The sequence below is a fragment of the Petromyzon marinus genome, chromosome 73, assembly GCF_048934315.1.
Source record: "Petromyzon marinus isolate PM22_M1 ecotype Great Lakes invasive population chromosome 73, UKy_Petmar_22M1.pri1.0, whole genome shotgun sequence".
NCBI lineage: Eukaryota > Metazoa > Chordata > Hyperoartia > Petromyzontiformes > Petromyzontidae > Petromyzon > Petromyzon marinus.
Genome location: NC_133739.1, coordinates 6,058,184 through 6,081,830, shown reverse-complemented (window position 1 = coordinate 6,081,830; position 23,647 = coordinate 6,058,184).

Sequence of the window (23,647 nt, the reverse complement as noted above, 5' to 3'; positions counted from 1 at the left end):
AAACTCTAATATGTGAACACACTTATGATCGGAATTACCACAACGATACTCTAGCTTATATCCTACTCATATATCCGTAAATGAAACCCCAATGGTTAGGTTGTTAAACTGAGCAATAGAACAACAGGCTAACTCCTCGTAGTAGCGCGACAATACACGACGTTAGTAAAGTCCTTAAAAATTACAATATGCATACGGAACCATGCTCAAGAAACATGTGCCCAATTGGTAAGATTATGCAATTAAAATAAATTTCCCGAAACATTAGTGTACATGCGAGTGTGTAGGTTTGGCTAATAGATGCTTATCAAATGGCTAGTGGCCATCAATGAATTCATTGCTATGATTTTGAAATTAAAATAAATATCTCAAAAAATAATATTCATGCGAGTGTGTAGATTCATGACGTTGATGCTTATAAATGTTTAGTGTGACATCAATAAATTAATTCGTAAAATTACGTGATGAAAATAAAACGAATAACAAATACTTCTCACCGATCGTATTCATGCAACTCAAGGGACAGAACAATGCTTTTCATGACCAGCTAATTAACTCACCGCCTTGGAATGGTAACCCTTTTCAAAGCAAAAAAACCTCTTGGAACAATCTTTTTCGTACCGAAATGCGCATTGTATGTGTGTTGGAGGGCGGTCACCATGAGGTCTAATAATGATAGTGGGCACTATGCACTGGCGGAGCCAGTGGGGGGGGGGGTGGCCCGTGCCCCCCAATGATCCAATCGAAATCCCTAATTTCGATCGCATCATTGGGTTTATTAATAATATATCGGCATTTTGCGACCCCCAATACCACTGTGTTGCATACTATTACAGTGAGGGAAAAAAGTATTTGATCCCCTGCTGATTTCGTATGTTTGCCGACTGACAAATAAATTATCAGTCTATAAATTTTAATGATAGGTTTATTTGAACAGTGAAAGACAGAATAACAACAACAAAATCCAGAAAAAAGCATGTCAAAAATGTTATAAATTGATTTGCATTTTAATGAGGGAAATAAGTTTTTTACCCCTCTGCAAAACATGACTTAGTCCTTGATGGCAAAACCCTTGTTGGCAATCACAGAGGTCAGACGTTTCTTGTAGTTGGCCACCAGGTTTGCACACATCTCAGGAGGGATTTTGTCCCACTCCTCTTTGCAGATCTTCTCCAAGTCATTAAGGTTTCGAGGCAGACGTTTGGCAACTCGAACCTTCAGCTCACTCCACAGATTTTCTATGGGATTAAGGTCTGGAGACTGGCTAGGCCACTCCAGGACCTTAATGTGCTTCTTCTTGAGCCACTATTTTGTTGCCTTGGCCGTGTGTTTTGAGTCATTGTCATGCTGGAATACCCATCCACGACCCATTTTCAATGCCCTGGCTGAGGGAAGGAGGTTCTTACCCAACATTTGACAGTACATGGCCCTGTCCATCGTCCCTTTGATGCGGTGAAGTTGTCCTGTCCCCTTAGCAGAAAAAACATCCCCAAAGCATGTTTCCACCTCCATGTTTGACGGTGGAGATGGTGTTCTTGGGGTCATAGGCAGCATTCCTCTTCCTCCAAACACGGCAAGTTGAGTTGATGCCAAAGAGCTCCATTTTGGTCTCATCCGACCACAACACTTTCACCAAGTTGTCCTTTGAATCATTCAGATGTTCATTGGCAAACTTCAGACGGGCATGTATATGTGCTTTCTTGAGCAGGGGGACCTTGCGGGCGCTGTAGGATTTCAGTCCTTCACGGCGTAGTATGTTACCAATTTGTATCTTGGTGACTATGGTCCCAGCTGCCTTGAGATCATTGACAAGATCCTCCCGTGTAGTTCTGGGCTGATTCCTCACCGTTCTCATGATCATTGCAACTCCACGAGGTGAGATCTTGCATGGAGCCCCAGGCCGAGGGATATTGACAATTATTTTGTGTTTCTTCCATTTGCGAATAATAGCACCAACTGTTGTCACCTTCTCACCAATGGTGTATATGTGGGTGTGTGAAAATTAGATGAAAATGATGAAAATTAAATAAAATTTGAAATTTGCACAATCGATTTATGCACATAAATTATGCTAATTCGAGAGATAAGCATATTAATTTATGCGAGTGGGCGTGGTTATGATAATGCGAGTCCCTATGATAATTAGGTTCAGCCTCGGTGACGAGGGTTGGTTATTAATTGGAACAACGCAATTAGCCGTATGCAGTTGATTAGGTATTGTGAGCGTGAATGAGAGAGAGTCAACTCGACTTGTTATTTAATTCCGTATTATCAATAAGGATATGATTATCTTCAGAATCAGAAAGGGTTTTATTCGCCATGAAAGTTCACACCGACACGGAATTTACTTTGGCAGGATGGTGCATACATTCAACATATAGGAATCTAAAATCTTAAATAAGTTTTAAACAAGTCTTACTATAATAATAAGGGTTAAAAGTCTAACTAACACCAAGGGGCTGAAGTATATAAAATTGAATAAATATCGAATATAAAATAGCTTTAAGATATAATTTAAAAATAAAAAAACAAATAGGTTAATATAGTTAATATCGGAAAGGTGTCATTATGTAGATAAAATGTTAAAATCAGTGTAAGCCCTTGGCCTTGTTTAACAGGCCAGCAGCAGATGGGAAGAAACTGTTTTTTATGGCGTGAGGTTTTGATCCTGATGGACCGAAGCCTTCTGCCGGAGGGGAGTATCTGAAACAGAGAGTGTCCAGGGTGGGAGGAATCGGCCATAATCTTCCTCGCTCGCCTCATGGTCCTTGTCGTGTGCAGGTCCTCGAGGGTTGGTAGATTGCAGGCAATTCCCTTCTCAGCAGTGTGGATGATACGCTGCAGTCTGCTCTTGTCTTTGGCAGTGGCAGTAGCGTACCAGACGGTTATGGAGGAGGTGAGGATGGATTCAATGATCGCTGTATAGAATTGCACCATCATTGTCTTTGGCAGGTTGAATTTCTTCAGCTGCCGTAGAAAGTAAATCCTCTGTTGAGCTCTCTTGGTGAGGGAGCTGATGTTCAATTCCCACTTGAGGTCCTGGGAGAGAATGGTGCCCAGGAAGCGGAAGGACTCTACAATTATGACTGGAGAGTCTAACAGGGTGATGGGGGTGAGGGGGGCTGCATTCTTCCTGAAGCCCACAACCATCTCAACTGTCTTTAGAGCATTTAGCTCTAAGTTGTTCTGGCTACACCAGGTCACCAGGTTGTCAGCTTCCCACCTATAGTCAGACTCATCCCCACCAGAGATCAGCCAAATGGGGGTGGTGTCGTCCGCAAACTTCAAGAGTTTGACGGACATATGATTGGAGGTACAGCTGTTGCTATACAGGGAGAAGAGCAGTGGGGAAAGGACGCAGCCCTGAGGAGTTCCGGTGCTGATGGACCTGGAGTCAGAGATTTGTGTTCCCAGCTTAACGCACTGCTTCCTGTCAGACAGGAAGTCTGTGATCTATTTACAGGTGGTGTAGGGCACGTTCAGCTGGAAGAGCTTGTCCTGAAGCAGGGCAGGGATGATGGTGTTGAATGCAGAGCTGAAGTCCACAAACAGGATCCTGGCGTAGGATGCTGGGGCGTCCAGATGCTGTAGGGTGAAGTGGAGGGCCATGTTAACTGCGTCGTCCACAGACCTGTTGGCTCTGTAGGCAAACTGAAGGGGGTCCAGGAGGGTCTGTGATGGCTTTGAGGTGTGCCAGGACCAGGCGCTCAAATGACTTCATTACCACAGATGTAAGGGCGACCGGTCTGTAATCATTTAGTCCTGTTGGCCTTAGCTTTTTGGGCACAGGGATGATGGTGGAGGGCTTGAGACAGGCTGGTACATGGCATGTCTCCAGAGAGGTGTTAAAGATGTTGGTGAACACCGGAGACAGCTGGTCAGCGCAGTGCCTGAGAGTGGCTGGAGAGACAGAGTCCGACCCGGCTGCTTTGCGTGGATTCTGCCTCTTGAAAAGTCTATTAACTTCTCCCTCCTGAAAGGAGAGAATCGTCTCTGTAGTATGGGTGGGGGGTGGGGCCTCTTGGGTGGGAAGGGGTGGTTCAGGACAGTCCAATTGTCTTTCAAATCTACGGTAGAACTCGTTCAGGTCGTTGGCTAGGCGGGAGTTGTTAGTGGTGTGGGGGGCTCTGGGTTTGTAGTTGGTGGTCTGCCTGAGCCCTCTCCAGACAGAAGCAGCGTCGTTAGTAGAGAACTGGTGTTTTAGTCTCTCTGAGTACAGTCGTTTAGCCTCTCTCACCGCTTTGCTAAACCAGTTCTTCGACTCCTTGAATCTGTCTCTATCCCCACTCCTAAACGCTTCCTCCTCCAACCTCAACCTTCTGAGCTTTGCTGAGAACCAGGGCTTATTGTTGTTAAAGTTCACCCTGGTACGTGTTGGGATACACCAGTCCTCACAGAAGCTGATGTAGGACGTCACAGCCTCTGTGAGTTCATCTAGATTATTGGTAGCAGTTGTGAACATATCCCAGTCAGTACAGTCTAAGCATTATGGATTAGTGTGCTTATGATAGGTCCGCAGGATTCAGATCTCATTCGCAGAACAATTCTATGCGGAATCACGGAAAGAATCACACACAACCTTTATGCTTTAATCAATTTTATTTTCTAGCTAAACTTTAATTTTTGATTAATATGAGAACTCTCAAATATCGGGATTTCAACACAGCATTAACATGGTACACATCAAGATTGCGTTGTTTCACTTCGATAACGGCACCTGTGGTTAATTCCCGACGCGTAATGCAATTGATCGATGCATAAATATTCTATCAAACCTTAACTCTATTATATGCAAATTCGTATACTTGAATTGTTACACGACACGGCATTCGATCATTGATCATATGCGACCCTTAATGCAATTCTTGTCACGTTAACCAGTAGGACGATTGATTATTATGCAACTCAATGACATCTGAAAAGACACTCAAACCATTATTATTTATAAAGGCACAAATATGCGTTCATAGATCCGTCATTTCATTCACGGATACCATCAAGATTATGCAGAGGGAAAAAAATAATAACTCAAATGCTTCTAATTTGACATTATCAACGTAATTCAATGGGTGGCGATGTTTCCCTTTGAGATCCTTATCAGCTTATAGTTGACACATTTATCATGAGTCTTCTGTAATGTTTTAATATGAGTGTTGTTGATTTCTTGCGTTAAGCAAACGCCTAGGTTGACAATCCTTGTAAAAAAAAACAATGGTTGTGCGTTGTGTAGCGGTGGGGGAGTGAGGGGGGGAGTGTGGGGGAGGGGTGGGGCATACGAACAGGCTGCCACAGTTTCTGTGCACCGCTGGCTGGATGAGTCAGCACGATGCTCGCCGTCGTTGCACGATGATGGGTGTCGAGTGTGGGCCTGCTGCCCTCTCAGCGCTGGTGTTGATGGCGCGCGCTCCCTCTCCTTGAAGATGCGCGAACACGCCGTGCTGGTTCGCTGACAGCAGTTCTATCCACTGCTGGATGAGCTGCGCCGGCGCGCGCTCTTTTCGCTGCTGAATCGAGCCACGTCGCACGCGCTCTCTCTGTGGAGATGCTGATTCTTTGTTGGCGGCTGGCCAAGCTTTTTCTTCTGTTGAGTGAGTTGAGTCGCACGTGCTCTCTCTGTTGAAGTGCGCGAATGTGACCGTGCTGGTTCGCTGACAGCAGGTTTCCTCCACTGTTGTATGACTCAAGTCGCACGCGCTTGCTTGTCGGTGCTGTAAGCAGGCTCTCTCCACTGCTGTATGTTCTCGTTTGAGGCGTCGGCTTGGCTGCTCGTGCTGGCAGATACAGGCTCTTTCCGCTGCTGTATGGCTGGCACTTGATGTAGGAATAAAGTTTGGAGTGATACTTTGTTCCCTGCCTGGACTCACTTTCATTGATACATCGCGACTCAGCGATCCTCCCTACTCAGCGAGGCGAGGAGCCAGCCGTTCCATGCGACTGCTTGACTGCTGGACTGACTTCTTGCCGTTGATCCGTCTCGACTGCCTTGACTGACTTGACTTAACCGTTATATTAAAAAATACTCTACGCTCTGCGCAGTGAAAGGGGGGGGGGGGCGTGGTCTGTGTGTGTGTTTGTGTGTCTGTGTTTAACAATTATGGAGGGGAGGAGGGGGCGACCCTTCCCTTGACTGGTTTATTACTGTTTATTGCTCATCTCATGGATTTTCAGGTTTAATGGCCCTGTAACGATGGGCATCTGGTTTTCGTGTGTGGCTGGCTTACGTGTTTTATTAATTATTTGTTTTTGTCACTTAAAAAAAAAGAATGATATATATAACGGCAAATATTATTGTTAATCTTAATTTTGGTAAAGGCTCGATATCCAACACCAAGCTGCTTAGCAATGGTCTTGTAGCCCATTCCACCCTTGTGTAGGTCTACAATCTTGTCCCTGATTTACTTGGAGAGCTCTTTGGTCTTGGCCATGGTGGAGAGTATGGAATCTGATTGATTGATTGCTTCTGTGGACAGGTGCCTTTTATACAGGTAACAAGCTGAGATTAGGAGCACTCCCTTTAAGAGTGTGCTCCTAATCTCAGCTCGCTACCTATATAAAAGACACCTGGGAGCCAGAAATCTTTCCGATTGAGAGGGGGTCAAATACTTATTTTCCTCATTAAAATGCAAATCAATTTATAACATATTTTTTTGTTGTTATTCTACCCTATCCCAGAGTCCTCTGGGATAGGGTAGCGGTAGACGGTGTGTCCTGACCACTGGATACGCCGAGCCTTAGCCCTCAGAAGGGTTGGAAAGCTGGTCCAGGGTCCTAGATAGTCTTCAGCCTGGGCATTGGTCTTCGTGTAGGGAGAGAACTCCCTGAGCTCTGCGCGGTCACCCTTATACTCGTTTGTGGCCAGGTATAACCAATCCCACATTCCCACGTGGAACTGTCTGATTGGTTCTCCCCAAACTGCCTACGATCCACTTCACCTCGTCTGACCCCAACCGTTATGTACACCGAGGTAACGCTGCACTGCCCCCTTGATACCTGGTGGCAATGCAGGTTACCGAACAGTGCGTAGTTAACACCTCTACATATATATGGAAATCTATTACATTAAAAAAGTCAATATCACTCTTAATATAAATTATTGGAAAAGGCAATTATACAACATCACTCTCATCATCGCCGTATCGTTGTCACGGTATCACTGCTGTATCGTTATCATGGTATCATCATCGTCGTATCGTTGTCACGGTATCATCATCACCGTATTGTTGTCACGGTACCACTGCTGTATCGTTATGATATCATTATTGCCGTATTGTTGTCACAGTATCATCATCGCCGTATCGTTGTCATGGTATCATCATCGCCGTATTGTTGTCACGGTTTCACTGCTGCATCGTTATCATGGTATCATAATTTCCGTATCCTTGTCATGGTATCATCATCGCCGTATCGTCATCACGATATCATCATTGCTGTATTGTTGTCACGGCTTTCATCATCACTGTATCGTCGTCACGGATTCATCATCATTACCATTCTATCGTCATGGTATCATTGCCATATCATTGTCCCGGTGTCATCGCCATCTCGTCATCACGGTACATCATAGCTGGATCGTCGTCACGGTATCATCATCACCATTTTGTCATGGCGCTATGATCAGCTCTGTATTGTTTTCACAGTATCATTATTGCCATATCGTCGTCACGGTATCATCAACGTTATTACCTTATAATCATCATCGCCATATTGTCGTCACAGTATCATCGCAGCATAGTCATGGTATTATCATTGCCAAATTGTAGTCCTTGTATCACCATTGCCGAATCGTCATCACGGTATAAGCATCGCCATATTGTCGTCACGGTATCTCTATCGCCGTATCATCATCACAATATCATCATCATCATCATCATCGCTGTATCATCGTCCGGGAATCATCATTGCCATATCGCCGTCACAGTATCATCATCGCTGTATCATCATTGTGCTACGATCATATGCATATCGTCAACACAGTATCATCATTGCTGTATCGTCACGGTATCATCATCGCCGTATCTTTTTCGCCGTATCATTATCACGGTATCATCATCGCCGTATAGTCACGGTATCATCATCGTCAAATTTGTAGTCCCGGTATTATCATTGCCGAATCGTCATCACAGTATTCTCATCGCCGTATTGTCGTCATGCTATCACCATCGCCGTATCATTGCCATGGTTTCATCATTGCCGTATCTTTGTTACGGTACCATCATTGCCGTACCGTAGTCGCACTATCATTATCGCCGTATCATTGTTGTCGTGGTGAACCCTAGCCGTAGCTGCCCGACATGGTGATGCAGAAGAGGCTGCCGGGGATGCAATCATCGCCCCACTTGACTATGAGGATGGAGTTGCCCATCTCCGGCACCGTGTAGGTGACGTTGTAGATGACGTTGCCGGTGTGCTTCATGGCGTGCGGGGTCCGTTGACCCCCATCATCAGCATGTCGGTGCCTGTTGGAAGCGGTGGGGGGGAAGAGTGGTGGTGCAGTGGTTCACGTGCTGCGCTACAAACCCGGCAACCTGATACTCCGATATCTGAGCCGGACCTGTGCCTTCCCTAGGTTGACTCATTCTTAAATTAGTACCTGGTGTGGTGTGTAAAGCATCAGCCCTGTCGAGAAAAAGGCGACTGAGCGTGGTGCTGGCCACCCACCCTGTCCCCTATCGACCTTTTTAGGTGATCACGAACAGAATTTTCCCTGTCTCCAGAGGGGCCTTTGTGGTTGGAAGGGGGGACTGACATGGTGTGAGCGGGAGGGACATAAATTACTCGGTGTGAAAGGTTGGATTTAGTGACTCACATGTTGGAAAGTGTTGCAGGATACATGCGTGTGTATGACTGTTCTCCCTGGTTTTGCAGTTGACAGAGCTACATGTTATGGGTACAGTTAGCTCCTAGAGAGGAGCTGTGTCTGTGTTGAAGTTCGTCGTCAGTGCAACACCGAGATCTCCGAACAAGAAACGTGACAATCGCCAAGCCCACTTAAGCATCTCACCAGGATTGAATTTATGCTGTGATTGCGAGGGTTGGCAGTAGCTCTAATCGGCGGCACGCCTCGTGGCAGAGCCACCCACTGCCACCTTCACAGTGGAGATTGGTCGACATTTCGGCGTGCCATAGCAGAACCACTGACCAGAGTATCCACCACACAGTCGTGAACCTCTATGGGAACTATGAGAGTCTGTGAGTCTCTTTATGAGTCTATTAGTCTCCATGTGAGAGTTTGTATGATCACACCCTGTTCCCTTGTGAGTGGAACCTCAAACTCGCACACAAAACCCCCAAACCCCACACACAAAACCCCCAAACCCCCAATACAGAACCCCCCAACCCCCCACACGGAACCCCCAAGACAGATGCCCCAAACCCTCTCTACAGCAGGGACGTGCGGTCAGGGAAGGCAGGGAGGCAGAGCCTCACCTGTCATAATCCAATGTAAATAGCGGTTTCGAAAAGTAAAAAAAAAGAATAATCTAGTAAATTAAAAAATCTCCAAATTTGCGAATGCAAATACAAGAAGAGAAGAGAGGTCAGGCAGCGACGAGCTCAGCCTCCCCTCTGATTGCACAACCCCTCAGTAACTGGATTGAGCTCGGACAATAAGCGTGTGCCTGTTACAATCTCAGTATGTCACCAATGTAATGGTTGTAGACCCCTTCATTTCATGTTCTCGCCTTCATGTAACTTATTTCACGTATATGTATGAAGATATCTAGGCTCGCTGGTCTCGTCATGAAACTGCAATGAAAAAGCACCAGGGGAGGCAGCTATCACATCTGCCTCAGTGACGGGGATGTATCTAACACGCCCCCCTCAGTTAGGACACACCTGCTCAGTGAGGCCACGCCCCCTCCGTAAGGCCATGCCCCCCTCAGTGTCTGAATCTGGCCCTGACACTAGCCAGTGCCTCACGAGCCATTGACCTCACCTCACGTCACTGCACTACAGATTCCCAAACTCTCCACACAGGACTCGTGAACGGAACTCTCCTGGTTGTCCCTCATCTCAACCCCCCCTTCTTTTCAACTTCATGCAATTTCCTACTCTGTCACATGCACTTTCACACTCTACATTTCATTCTCACGTTCACTGTCTCACTCTGTCCCTCACATTATCTCTCCCACTTTCACCCTCACCATCACATTCACTCTCATACTAAATCTCTCTCTAAATCACTCTTTCACTCACTCTCACACTCACTCACATTATCTCTCCCACTCACTCGCATACTCACTGTCTTACTCTCAATCTCACACTCACTATCTACTCACACTCACTGTCTCACTCAATCTCTGATTCACTTTCACACTTAACATCACACTCACTCTCGATCTCTCACGCACACTGTTCAATATAACACTCACTAACTCTTACACACACTCACTCTCACTGATACTCACTCTCCCACTCACTCTGACAATCACATTCACAAACTTTTTCACTCAAGTCTCACTCACCACTTACTCCACGAATGGTTGGGGGGACACGTGGCCACTCGTTGAGTGGGAGGGGTCTGAGGGTCTGACGCAGCAGAGGGGCGTGGCCATAGCCGTGAAGGTGAGTGATGTCACTGCACACGTGACTCCAGTGTAGTGAGACGTGCAGAGAAGGTAGCAGCACTAGCAGCACAAAGGGCCGAGCTCTTGTTGCTATTCTTTACGGGGAGTGGAGACGAGGAGGAGGGTGCACAGTGAGACTCACGCTCACTCACATACTTTCAGACTCGCTGTTTCACTCTCAAACTCTGTCTCACACTGTATCACTCTCACATACTGTCACATTCACTAATTTACTCTTTCTCACATGCACTCTCTCACTCTCACACTAACTCACTATCACACTCACTCTCTTACGTTCCCGCTCAATAACTCACAAGCATTCAATCTCACGCTCACATTCACTATCTTACTCATACTCCTTGTCTCACTCGCTCACTCACATGCACTCTCACACGCACTTTTGCTCTCCTGCTCACTCTCTCTCACATTCACTTCGACACTAACTCTTAAACTCATTCACACTATCTCACTTACACTGTCTCTCACTGAATCTCACTCACATACACTCTCGCACTCTCCAACTCATTCTCTCACTCTAACTCACTCTCACACTCTTACTCTCCCGCTCAATAACTCTTACAAGCATTAACTTTCACACTCACTAACTCACACTCACTCAATCACTCGCTTTATCATGCTCCCACTCACTCTCATTAAATCCCCCACTCACTTATTCTCACATTCATTCACACTCACTCACACTCACTCTTTCATTCTCACTCAATCAATCTGTCTCATTCGCACTCACTCACTATCACACTCACTGTAACTCTCTCACTCACGTTCACACACATTCACTCTGACACCAACTCTCTCACTCTCCCATGAACTCTCACAACATCAATCTCACACTTTCACACTCACTCTCACACTCACATCCCTTCACACACTGAATCTCACACTAACTCTCAAACTGACTCCCATTTAGTCTCAATCACTCATGCTCACTCACTAACTCTGATACTCACCTTCACACTATCTCAATCTCATGCATTCTCACACTTTCTCACTCACATTATCTCTCCCACTCACTTGCATACTCACTCTCGTTCTCACACTCCCTATCTACTCACACTCACTGTCTCACTCAAACTCTCATTCACTTTCACACTCAGCATCACACTCACTCTCAATCTCTCACTCTCTCATGTACACTCTTTCACTATAACACTCACTAACTTTTACACTCACTCACTCATACTCTCCCACTCACTCTGACACATTCACAAACTTTTTCACTCAAGTCTAACTCACCAGTCACGCAACGAATCGTTGGGGGGGTCACGTGGCCACTCGTTGAGTGGGAGGGGTCTGAGGGTCTGACGCAACGGAAACAGAGGGGCGTGGCCATAGCCGTGGAGGAGAGTGACGTCACTGCACACGTGACTTCCGTGTAGTGAGACGTGCAGAGAAGGTAGCTGCAGTAGCAGCACAAAGAGCTGAGCTTGTGTTACTATTCTTTACGGCGATTGGAAACGAGGAGGAGGCACGGTGAGACTCCATCTCACACTCACCCACTCACTAACTCACTCACACACTCTTAAAGGCACTCTAACATTCACTGTCTCTCTCATTAACACTCACTCTTTCACTAAAACACTCACTAACTCTCACACTCAATCACTCTCACTCAAACTCACTCTCACACTGACTCTAACACTCACATTCACAAACTTTCTCACTCAAGTCTTACACTCACGGCAAGAACCGTTGGGCGGTCACGTGGCCACTCGTTGTGTGGGGAGGAGAGATAGGGGCGTGGCCATAGCCGTGGAGGTGAGTGACGTCACTGCACACGTGACTTCCGTGTAGTGAGACGTGCAGAGAAGGTCGCAGCAGTAGCAGCACAAGTTGCCGAGTTCTTGTTGCGATTCTTTACGGGGAGTGGAGACGAAGAGGAGGGGGCACGGTGAGACTCGCGCTCACTCACACACAGTCCGACGCGCTGTTTCACTCTCAACCTCTGTCTCACACTCACTGTATCACTCTCACATACTCTCACATTCACTAACGTACTCATTCTTTCTCACATGCACTCTCTCACTCTCCCACTCACTCTCACAGTAACTCACTATCACACTCACTCTCTTACGCTCCCACTCAATAACTCACAAGCATTCACTCTCATGCTCACATTCACTATCTTACTCATACTCATTGTCTCACTCGCTCACTCACATGCACTCTAACACACACTTTTACTCTCCTGCTCACACTCTCTCACATTCACTTTCACACTAACTCTCAAACTCATTCACACTATCTCACTTACACTGTCTCTCACTGAATCTCACTCACAGACACTCTCGCACTCTCCAACTCATTCTCTCACTCTAACTCACTCTCACACTCTTACTCTCCCGCTCAATAACTCTTACAAGCATTAACTTTCACACTCACTAACTCACACTCACTCAATCACTCACTTTATCATGCTCCCACTCACTCTAATTAACTCCCCCACTCATTTTCACATTCATTCACACTCACTCACACTCATTCTCTCATTCTCACTCACTCAATCTGTCTCACTCGCACACACTCACTTACTATCACACTCACTGTAACTCTCACTCACGTTCACACACATTGACTCTGACACTAACTCTCACTTTACCATGCACTCTCACAACATCAATCTCAAACTAACTTTCACACTCACTCTCACACCCCCTCACACCCTGATTCTCACACTCACTAACTCTCAAACTCACTCACATTTATTTTCAATAACTCATGCTCACTCACTAACTCTGATACTCACCTTCACACTATCTCACTCTCAAACTCATGCACTTTCACACTTGCTCTCACTATCTCACTAACTCTAAAACTCACGCACTCTCACACTCAATCTAATCCTTCCAAACTCTCACACTCACGCTCACTCACTCTCTCATAATCACTTTATACTTTCATGCTCACTATCAGTCACACAGGGTCGGCATCGCACCCACAACTTCCTGCATCCAGACTAATAGTCTACTGGTCGACTCATGGAACACTGGTAGACTAATAGTCCACTGGTAGACTACTAGTCCACTGGTAGACTCATGCACATGGACAACTGCCACTGAGAGTTGCCAATGGCTGGACCACATAGCAACTTCGCACCATATTGCCAAAGCCTGGCCTTCCTCACTGTGGAACCCACGCCCTCAGCGATGTTGGCTCATTGCTCACTTACTGCACTTTCTCCAACAGATTGCTAAAGTTTTGATTTAAATCTTTCGTGACTGCAGTCATTCATATTCTTAGTTCTTTCGGTAAAGTCACGTTGAAGGGAAACAATAAAATATCTATAAAACAATGAAAATTCTCACGACGTTTTTATTGTTTTATATATATTTTATTATTTTATTGTTTCCCTTCAACGTGACTTTACCGAAAGAACTAAGATTATATAAGATTGCTAAAGGTTATACCGGGTGACCTGCATCTTTGTCTGTGTGTGTAGATGGCTAAGGCTGAAGAGAAGGTGGGCTCCTGGAGCGGCGTGCAATGGAGTGCGCTGCCCACATCGGACGGCGTTGCCATCGCCAGTAGTAAAACCCCACGAGGTGATAGATATGATTAGAGAAGTCATGGTGGGGGACGTCATGGTGGCCATAGTTGAAAACAAAAACAAGCATGTGAATGGTTATGGAATAAAAATGTTGCGAGGCAGAGTGGCACAGCAGGAACACTCCTCGTGCATTTCTCTTTGGAGTCGGAATGATCTCCCCCTGCTCTGCATGGGATTCCTCCAGGCTCTCCAGTTTCCTCCACACAGCGAAAGAAAATTATTAACACATCCCAATGCTAAAAAAATAGTGTTGGTGATTATATGCAGTCCAGGCACTCAGTGGAGCTTTCTTGGGTAAACAAGCATCGTATTTTTTATTATCATTTCAGCAGGAAGGGCCCAATAAGCAGCCACGTTATGTTTCATGGGTGTCCTGCGACCGTTTGGATGTTAAACAAGTCTTCATGTCAAAAGCGCGGTTACATAGGTGGTGATACCAAATTTGTCATTAGTCTGTTCTTCACATGTTACAGGAATACAGAATTGGTTAAAAATCAAATGGAAAAAAAAACACTACATTGCTTAATGAACAAATTAAAGAAACGAAAACGTGTTATTTAACAAAACAATATTAAAAAATAGTACAGTATTAATCATCATCATTGTTCTTATGTTTGCAGAAATCTTGAAGCTCTTTGGGGATTTCCTGACCCCCACCGAGAGAAGCGAGGTCCTCACCGTGAATAACATCTGGTATTTCGGCGTCCATAACAAAGGCTTTGGCACCCAGAACCATGGCTACGATGATGTCTACAACCATTATGTTTCGGTACGGCTCTCCTCAGGGCACGTAACAAGTGGAGAACATACAAAGTCTGCACACTGACAAACACCATGATCATCTGCAGAACAGGCGGACAACATACCCGACACATTCACACAATCACTCTTACACATGCCATACAAAATATTGCATCCATACTCAGTGACTGAATGAGCAGTGACTGGATCAGTATACTTAGTTGATGTGATTGCTCCGCAGGTCGAGCATGAGCACCTCAATTTCCGGTATGAGGTGCTGAAGAAGGTGGTCGGACCTTACAGCCAGATCTTCAAATGCCGTGACCACAAGACCAACACCCGAGTGGCTGTGAAGATGTGGAGACAGTCATTCAGGTAAGACTTCACAATGGCTTGCATGGAGAAGGCAGGACAGTAAATCAATTCGATCTTTACGTGGGTAGTGTTATGGTGCTCATATGTGTGGGTTTTCTCTGGATTTATGTTTAACTTATTTTGCGCCGTACGTAGCCCACTGTATTAATCGCAGGTGTGATGAAGGACAACTGTCTTTTAGAGCGAGCGACATACTGCGTGTTACAAGGGTCACTTCTTGTAATTAATATGAAGTTGTGGATTTCCGCTGTGCAGTGCTGAGGAAGACCACAGCCAGTGGATGGAGTACCACATCTTGCTCCAACTTCAGGGCTGGGCTAATGATGATGTCAACGTTGTCAGAATCCTCGACTTTTTCACCTTCAGGGGTCACAACTGCCTCGTCATGCAGCTCATACCGAAGTACGTACCCCGCTGTCTGAGCAGCTGAACAGAGACATGCAAAGCTGGCTGCTCCACTCCATTTTCACCTCCAGACTTGCTCATTTTTCTACAGCCACGCCAACAACCGGCAGTGTGGCGGCAGTGGTAACACTCGTGCATCATACCAAGAGGTTGGTTTCGATTGCTGACTCGGATATAAGTGTCTGTGTGGAGTTTGTTCTCCCCTTGTTCTGCATAGAATTCCTCTGCATTCTCCGGATTCCTCCAATAGCAAAACACTCGCACACAATTTAACTGGCATCCGACAAATTTGCCAATTCTGAGGAAATACCTTAAAATTACTCAGTTGGGATTACACATAGGAACAATGTCACCCCGACAGGAGAACTTGGCAGGACCCTCGGGAAAATGTGTTTACATTTAGTGAGGCTTCCATATGATAAACGAGTATAATAATTGTTATTGTTGACTCAGCCCTTTACAGGATGGCACTGACTTTGTGTTGTTGTCTCTTTAACAGAAGACGTCTGTTAAGTGCCGTTGATTGCACGGCACCCCAGCACATGGAGATGACAATGGTGAAACTCTTCACCAAGTCCATTCTCAAATTCCTCATTCAACTCCATGCAAAGGGAATCGTGCATGGGGACATCAAGCCGGTGAGTGGAGACCACGTTCAGCGCAACTGCAGCATTAATTTGAGTTCCCGTTCGGGGCTCGTCCTCGTAAAACCTAGACCCATTGATCAAAGCGTTAATGCATCCACTCTGTCCAACTGTCAATAGCTGCGGGTAATGATAACTGTCGTACAGAGGGTTATGTATGGGTGAAACTTAAGTTTAAAGGTTGTTTGCTATTAGGGACTCGCAAAAGAGAAAACCAGACACGTCAAAACAAAGCAATGCCCAAATCATGGAGACACAAACCAGTGCAAGTAAAAGGAGGCTTTGCAAATAAGCAGCTGTGCTTTAACCTGACAGCTGCCCACCTGTTTTCATGCTGCTCATGCGCATGAGAATGCGTTACCAACTTCATGCATGTGCATGCTTCTGCCTAACTCACACTCACAGCTACAAGCTCCGTTCGGCCCTCTTGTAACAATCGTTATTCAGGTATGATAAGAGCGCCCTCTTTAACGCCGGGTACCCAAGAGTGCTCTACATGAGATTATCGATTGGCATCATCTTATCTAAATACATTTGAATTGGCACCCCATCGGCAGCCGTCAGAAAACATTTTCTTGAGTCGCTATGAATAACCTTGGAAAAAGCATGTCATCTCCAATTCCCCTTTTAATATTTATTATGGTAATTTTGCTACATGATCAATCTTCTGCAGGCTGAATAGTTGTGCATGCCTGTAATTCAGCACTGTAGAGCCGCAGGTTGGTGGATCACACCAATGGTGTGAAACATCATCTGTGGCCCCTCCTCCTGCCTCAGAGTGGTTCTCGCTCTTCCAGATAGAGTGAATTCTGCGTGGCATTGGCGTATTACAAGTTGACATTATTATCATAACCTCTGAATGTGAATATCTTCTGCTGCCCATCGTCTAGAGGAACATGTCGATTAAAGAGCCTGGGGCAGGGACCATCCGGATGATGAGTTTTGAAAACAGCTTTTTGGTGGGACGCCAACGTGAGTCGTGAGTGTGTGGCTGAGTGTGAGAATGTGTGTTTATGCAGTTTGAGGAGCAGTAGTGTAGTGTTTATATTCTTTGGTTCTTTCGGTAAAGTCACGTAGAATGAGAATAAAATAATAAATTGATCAAATAAAATAACAAAATATTCTCACGACGTTTCGGCCACAACACAAGCGGCCTTCATCAGGTGAAGGGCCGAAACGTCGTGAGAATATTATTGAGTTATTTTATTTTATCAATTTATTATTTTATTCTCATTCTACGTGACTTCACCGAAAGAACCAAAGAATATGAATCCTTGCAGTCACGAAAGCTTTAAATCGAGTAGTGTAGTGGTTAGCACACTGCACTACGAAACTGGCGACCCAGGTTCGAGTGGCGGTTTTCTGAACCGGTCATGGGCCTCCCCTAGGTAGACTCAGTCTCAAATGAGTACCTGGTGTGGTGTGTAAACAATGCCACTCAGGAGACAAAGGCGGCCAGGCACGGTGCAGGTCACCCACCCCCTTCAAGTGTCGTTCCAGACTTCATAGGTGGTCACTAATTGCACTTGCCCCAACAATGTCTAAGGCTACAAGGGGGAACTTTTCTTTGTTTATGCAGTGAAGAACCGTAGTGTTGGGGTTAGTCGACAGCACTACAATCCTGGTGACTGGAGTAAAATGCGCGTTCGTGAATATCTGAACCAGTCCTGGGCCTCCCCTAGGTCGACTCAGCCATAAATGAGTACCATGTGCGGTGCCTAGGCACCACCACTTTAGGAGACAAAGGTGGATGGGCGTGGTGCTGGCCACCCATCCTCGTGTGTGTTGTTCAGGCCTTCATTAGGTGCTCGCTAAAAGCAAATTCCAGATAAATTTGTTAAAGGCTATATTGGGACGTTTTGTGTGTGTGCGTGTACACGTGTTTGCATCTCTGCGCCTGTGTGTGTGCATGTGTCTAGACCTATGGGTGATTACATGTGTTTTTATACTTGTTTTTTTGTGCCTGTGTGTTGCTGTTAAAGGCTATATTTGTGATATTTGTCTTTTGTAATTCACAGATTCACAGATTTTTTGTTCCCACGCGTACCTTGCCCCAGAGGCGTACCTGGGCCACACGTCATCTTTCCCGGTTGACATGTGGGGACTGGGTTGTACAGTGGCCGAGTTGGCTACCGGACGCATCCTCTTTCCGGCCATCAACAAACACGACCAGCTCCCGTGTTATATGGAGGTATTGCCCACACAGCAGTAACACTGACAATTCCGTTATTGTCATCAATTTCATGACCAATTTGCTCTTGAAATTGCCCAACTCAGTCATTGCTTCTAACCACGTTCACTTCTCAGCGAGTATTTCCACATCAAGGGTATTAACATAATCTTCAAAATTGGTATGACCAATAGAACATGAGACAGGAAATAGTTACTTACAATTCCCTGAGCAGACCACTTAAGTCGTCTCTTCTGTGAGAAAGAGGCATACAAGTGCTCACGACTGGTTGCAGGGTTGTCCACACACAAGCTACTGAGTTGCATTCAACCACGTGACAGAACCAATTACTCAGGCGTAGACCCGTCAAGGTAACCGTGAGCAGAACGCATAGATTTTTAGAGCTGGTGTTATGACTCGTGATAGATTATTGCGTGAGGCCACGGATTGGCCACATGTAACCCTAAAACCACCTGCAAACAATTTGAATTGTCAGATGAACAAGCATTTATCGCGCCAATTATTGTTGTTTCATCTAAACTGCTTGTAATGAAGACAATTGTCACAACCATATAAGCAATTTCAAATGAAGCCACGGGACCCATAACCTCCGCTGTGAATGAGGCAGATGGTGCATAGTATTTTGTGGTTTAATACCGCAGGAAAGACCAGGGCAGTCACTGGGATTGATCGGTGAACTTCTGCAATGTGCTGCGTACGCGGTTTTGCTGGGCCATGCCAATAACACTGCCGTGTGCCTGCATTCAAGAACCATCGGGAGTGGTAGCTGAGTGGTTAGCGCCCTGACCGTGTGGTGTTGAATGTTGGACCAGTCCTAGGCCTCTCAAATATCGACTCAGCATTAAATCAATACCTAGAGTGATTTGTAAAATAGCTACTGCGGTGTGGCCTTGGGTGCTGTGCCATCATCAGTAGGTGCTCACAGACAAAACATGCCACACAAGTGTTTCAATACTGTATGGGTGATCATTGTCTCTTTGTAAATTGTGTGTAGACCCTCGGGATGCCTCCTCAGAATTTGATTGATGGCGCGCCTGGGAGAAACAAGTACTTTGGTGAGTGAAGGGGCGAGCGGGGGAAGCGCGTTAAGTTTGAGGCAGAGCTGGGTCTGTTAAGAGTTTAGTGGGGCATTACTTTGTATAGTTAACTACTTCCACACGTGTTTTTGCAGTCATTATAATTCGTAATGCTTTTTTGGGGAAGGGTTAGGCCTCATGGTGATCTGCCCAAATTTGTGTCATTAAGGCTCTCCACCACCTGACACAGGCAAGCAAATTAAAGTACCATGAAGTGCAAGCGATTAAAGAGACGCCAGTTGTGACTAGTAATCATTATTTTAGTAGAATCATCTGTAATGTGAAGGGCAATGCTCAAAACCACGTTTAGCAATCAGATCGGACGTTTTTGGGAAGCTGCAGAGGCAAGGAGACGTTTCCTCCCTCACCTGCAATGTAGAAGGTCGTCGCGTGGATCCCCACCCTGGCTGCTGTACATTGCGGGACAATATCCTCTCCCCTTTGCCTGGTTGCCTCTGAAGAAGAGGCAATAGTTCCGTGGGCTTTACCTGGTAAAAAATAGTGTTTTGCTTGAAAGAGATTAAATCACAGTTAAAATAGCTCTTCTTTCTTTACCTCTAGGATTTATCATAGTTAATAATTATTGATTGCACTTGGTATTTGCGCTATCATTCTTAGAATGCAAAGCTATCACAAAGGAAGGTGCCTGCTGTGTTTCACAGACACCAACTGCAGTCATTTCACAGTAGCGGGCATAACGCCAGCACGGTAATTTTATTACTTCACAAGGTCTGTAATGTCCCATTTTAAATCAAACAGCGCAAAGCATCATATGGTTAATACTGAAGTAATAACCAGGGCGGCTTGCAGAATTTGAACCATGAACTTCTGCAACAAGCGGTCAAAGCACTCCCACTGATCTATGTCAGAGCACTAAAAGATTTTGTTTCTGCGCTGTGGGTGTACAAGGGTGCTGTGGTTTGTTGTGATGTTTAACCTGGTCTGCATCATTCCTGCAGATGGTTCGGGGATGCCTTTGATGTCCGGACAAAGCAGGGTCCCAGGCAGTCACCCCCTCTACCTGGCACTCGGGAGCCAGGACTCGGAGTTCCACGACTTCATTAGCCGCTGCCTGGAGTAAGAACACACCCCCGCCCCCACCATACCACCGAGAGGTTTTCCCATTCAGTCACCTGGTAAAAAGAAAAGCGTTTAATAGTTTAACATCACTGGCGAACGATCACTAGCTCCACCCTTTATTCTGATTATTCTTCATCTTCCAAGCCATGTCTCCCATTAAACACCATTGTCCATAGTCTTGCATGTAAAAAAGCACTGACATAGAGACCCACAGACTCACATACTTACATGGTCCATGCACGTGTAGTGACTCAGTCGGAGACAGGGTTCTTAAGGGACCTTCCTTATTCCACACGTCAGGAAACCACATGTGCCCCGCATGCGTACGCACTAGTCACACATCCATGTTCTTGAAGGTACTACCTAGCTGGAACAGTCTGCAGGCTGTGTAGCTTGCAGCGTCTAAGGTGGTCCGAGACGGCACCGAAGAAGGTGACGAACGGCGACACGGCGAGGGGATCCACTTCCAGCAACAGCCCCGAGCTCCGGTCCCGGGCCCCCTTTTATTCCCCTGGCGTGGCCTCGCCCCGCCCTTGCACCGCCCTCTTTCTCGAACCTACTAGCGGGTTCTCAGGCTTCCAGATCGATTTATTCCTGGGCTTCCCTTTAGATCTCCCTCTGCTGACGTGTGTACTGCCCCCTGCTGCCTCTGCCGCTTCCTCGTCAGCAGCCCGCGTTATTACACTACACACGTTAAGAGAGACCCATATACTGTCATACACTCACATGGTCCATACCAATATCCGCCATTAGCCCCGAAGTGTGTGAGTTGCTCACACAATCCAGCCTGGTTAAACCTAGGATGGATCGAAGGAAGGCCAGCCTAAACGTCCCTAACAGGCACAGATGTTCCTTTAGAGGGGTCCACGTTTCACAAGCATCGAGAAGAGAGGGCATGACTGTGCCCGAGAAGATCTGAAGCTTCGTATGGAGCGACAAACTAGGTAGCTTCCAAACAGCATTGCTCAGCCGATAAATAAACGCCGAAATACTGCTGATTCAGAGTGAAACCTCTGCTGTCGAACCAGAGCTGGTCATAAGCACACTGGCCAGGTTTGGGAAACTCTCCACTCTCTCCACAACTGTTCCATGACAAACAGGGAGCTGAGGGTGTGGAATGTTTGATGATACAAAATACCCAGGCAAGTGCTTAGTTTTGGTGCAACTGATGGTAAGACCACACCTCTCAGTAGTACGCTCCAGGTTCAACATCTGTGCTTCTAACTTCGCCTCTGAGTGAGCAGCAATCACCAGATGAGCATACATAACTTGGTTGACCAATAGGGAGCCATTACTCGACCCCACCCAGGCATCGATCAGCCACATTAAATAATGTGGGAGGCAGAGGACATCCCGTTCGCACCCCATGGTAAACAGGGAATGGCTCTGACTTCTGGCCACATAGCTTCACCTGAGATTGCCCACCATCATGAAGGCCTTAATGTCCACACACTTACATAGAGACCCACAAACTTGCATACACTTACATCAGCCATACATTTACAAATACATAGACAAATAGACTCACATGCACTGACGTGTCCATACACATATAAAGACCCAGACTCATACACTCACAAGGTCTATACACTTATAGAAACCAATAAACTCACATACTCTTACATGAATGCCCTTAAAAGGAACATATATCGATATATGTATATCATGTATGTGGAGGGGGCTCGGTGAAGGATGCCACTGGGCAAAGCCAGGCTACACGTACCTTGAGGCTACTGGACAGTTGTAAGCATTGACCCTCCAACAACAATTGAGGGTGGTGGAGCGATGTTCACAATGAGCGGACCACGAGGGGGACAAATACATCAAGGTGGCACAGTGGGGAGAACAGAAGGTTCATCTGCCAGTCATCACCAATAGTGGAGGATTTATGCATCTCCCTTTTTTATATAGTCAGGTCCTGCAATTTTTTTTTTTTATCAGGGCTCTATGACACAATCAGCCACTATTGAGTCATGACGTAGCCAACATCGTGGCGTATAGGTTAGATTATTGCAACTCACTAGTCTACGGGACGTCTGGAAATAGCATTAGGAAGCTGCAGCATGTACAAGATTCTTTGTAAGATACAACCATGTCTGTCCAGTGTTCACGGAGCTGCATTGGATTACACTTGCTAAACGAATACATCACACTCAATACACACAAAGTGCTTACCACAAATGAACCACAAATGAACCACAACACCACTGAGGCAGTTAACTTTTAAATATAGATTGAAAACTACTTTTTTAAAACTCATGATTGAATGTAGTTTGTTGTCCTTCACCCGTACCTGCAATTGGCACGGTTGGCTATGTACGGTGCGAAATAAGTTGAACATACACACGTAAGTTAATGGACACAGTAAGATAAAAAAAATGCACATAAATCCTTACATCATTATCACCCTTGCCACGTCTGCCACATATTTCTGTGTGTCTCAACAGATGGGATCCAGCTCTGCGGATGACACCAGCAGAGGCACTGGCGCACAGCTGGCTGAGGGATGAGGAAATTCCGAGGGATGAGGAAATTCCGAGGGATGAGGAAGTGCCGAGGGATGAGGAAGTGCCGAGTCAGTGTGTCCCTGTTGTGGACACATCAATCCACTCAGAGGCATCCGCCAAGGAGGAGAATAGACAGTGGGGTGAACCCCTGCAGAAAGAGAAGAAGAAGTCACGTCTGGTTCGAGCATACAGGGCCGTATGCTCATTCTTCCGTGGCTTTAAGAAATGCACCGCATGCGACCATAATGCTCATCCTGGGCGCGTACACATTCCACACACCGTATACACACACGCTCGCCTAAGCCAATACATGAGCAACTTCCGGTGCTAGCATCAATATCAGATCCCATCTCCTGAGTTCTTTTACCCCCACACATTTAGAATAAATCCCCTCTTAACGACGGTAATTGATCCAAGAATACGATCATTAAGTAAGTTGGTAATTAAACAAGTACAGTCGACCCTTCGACATCGCGGGGGTTAGGGGTGCAGGCCCCG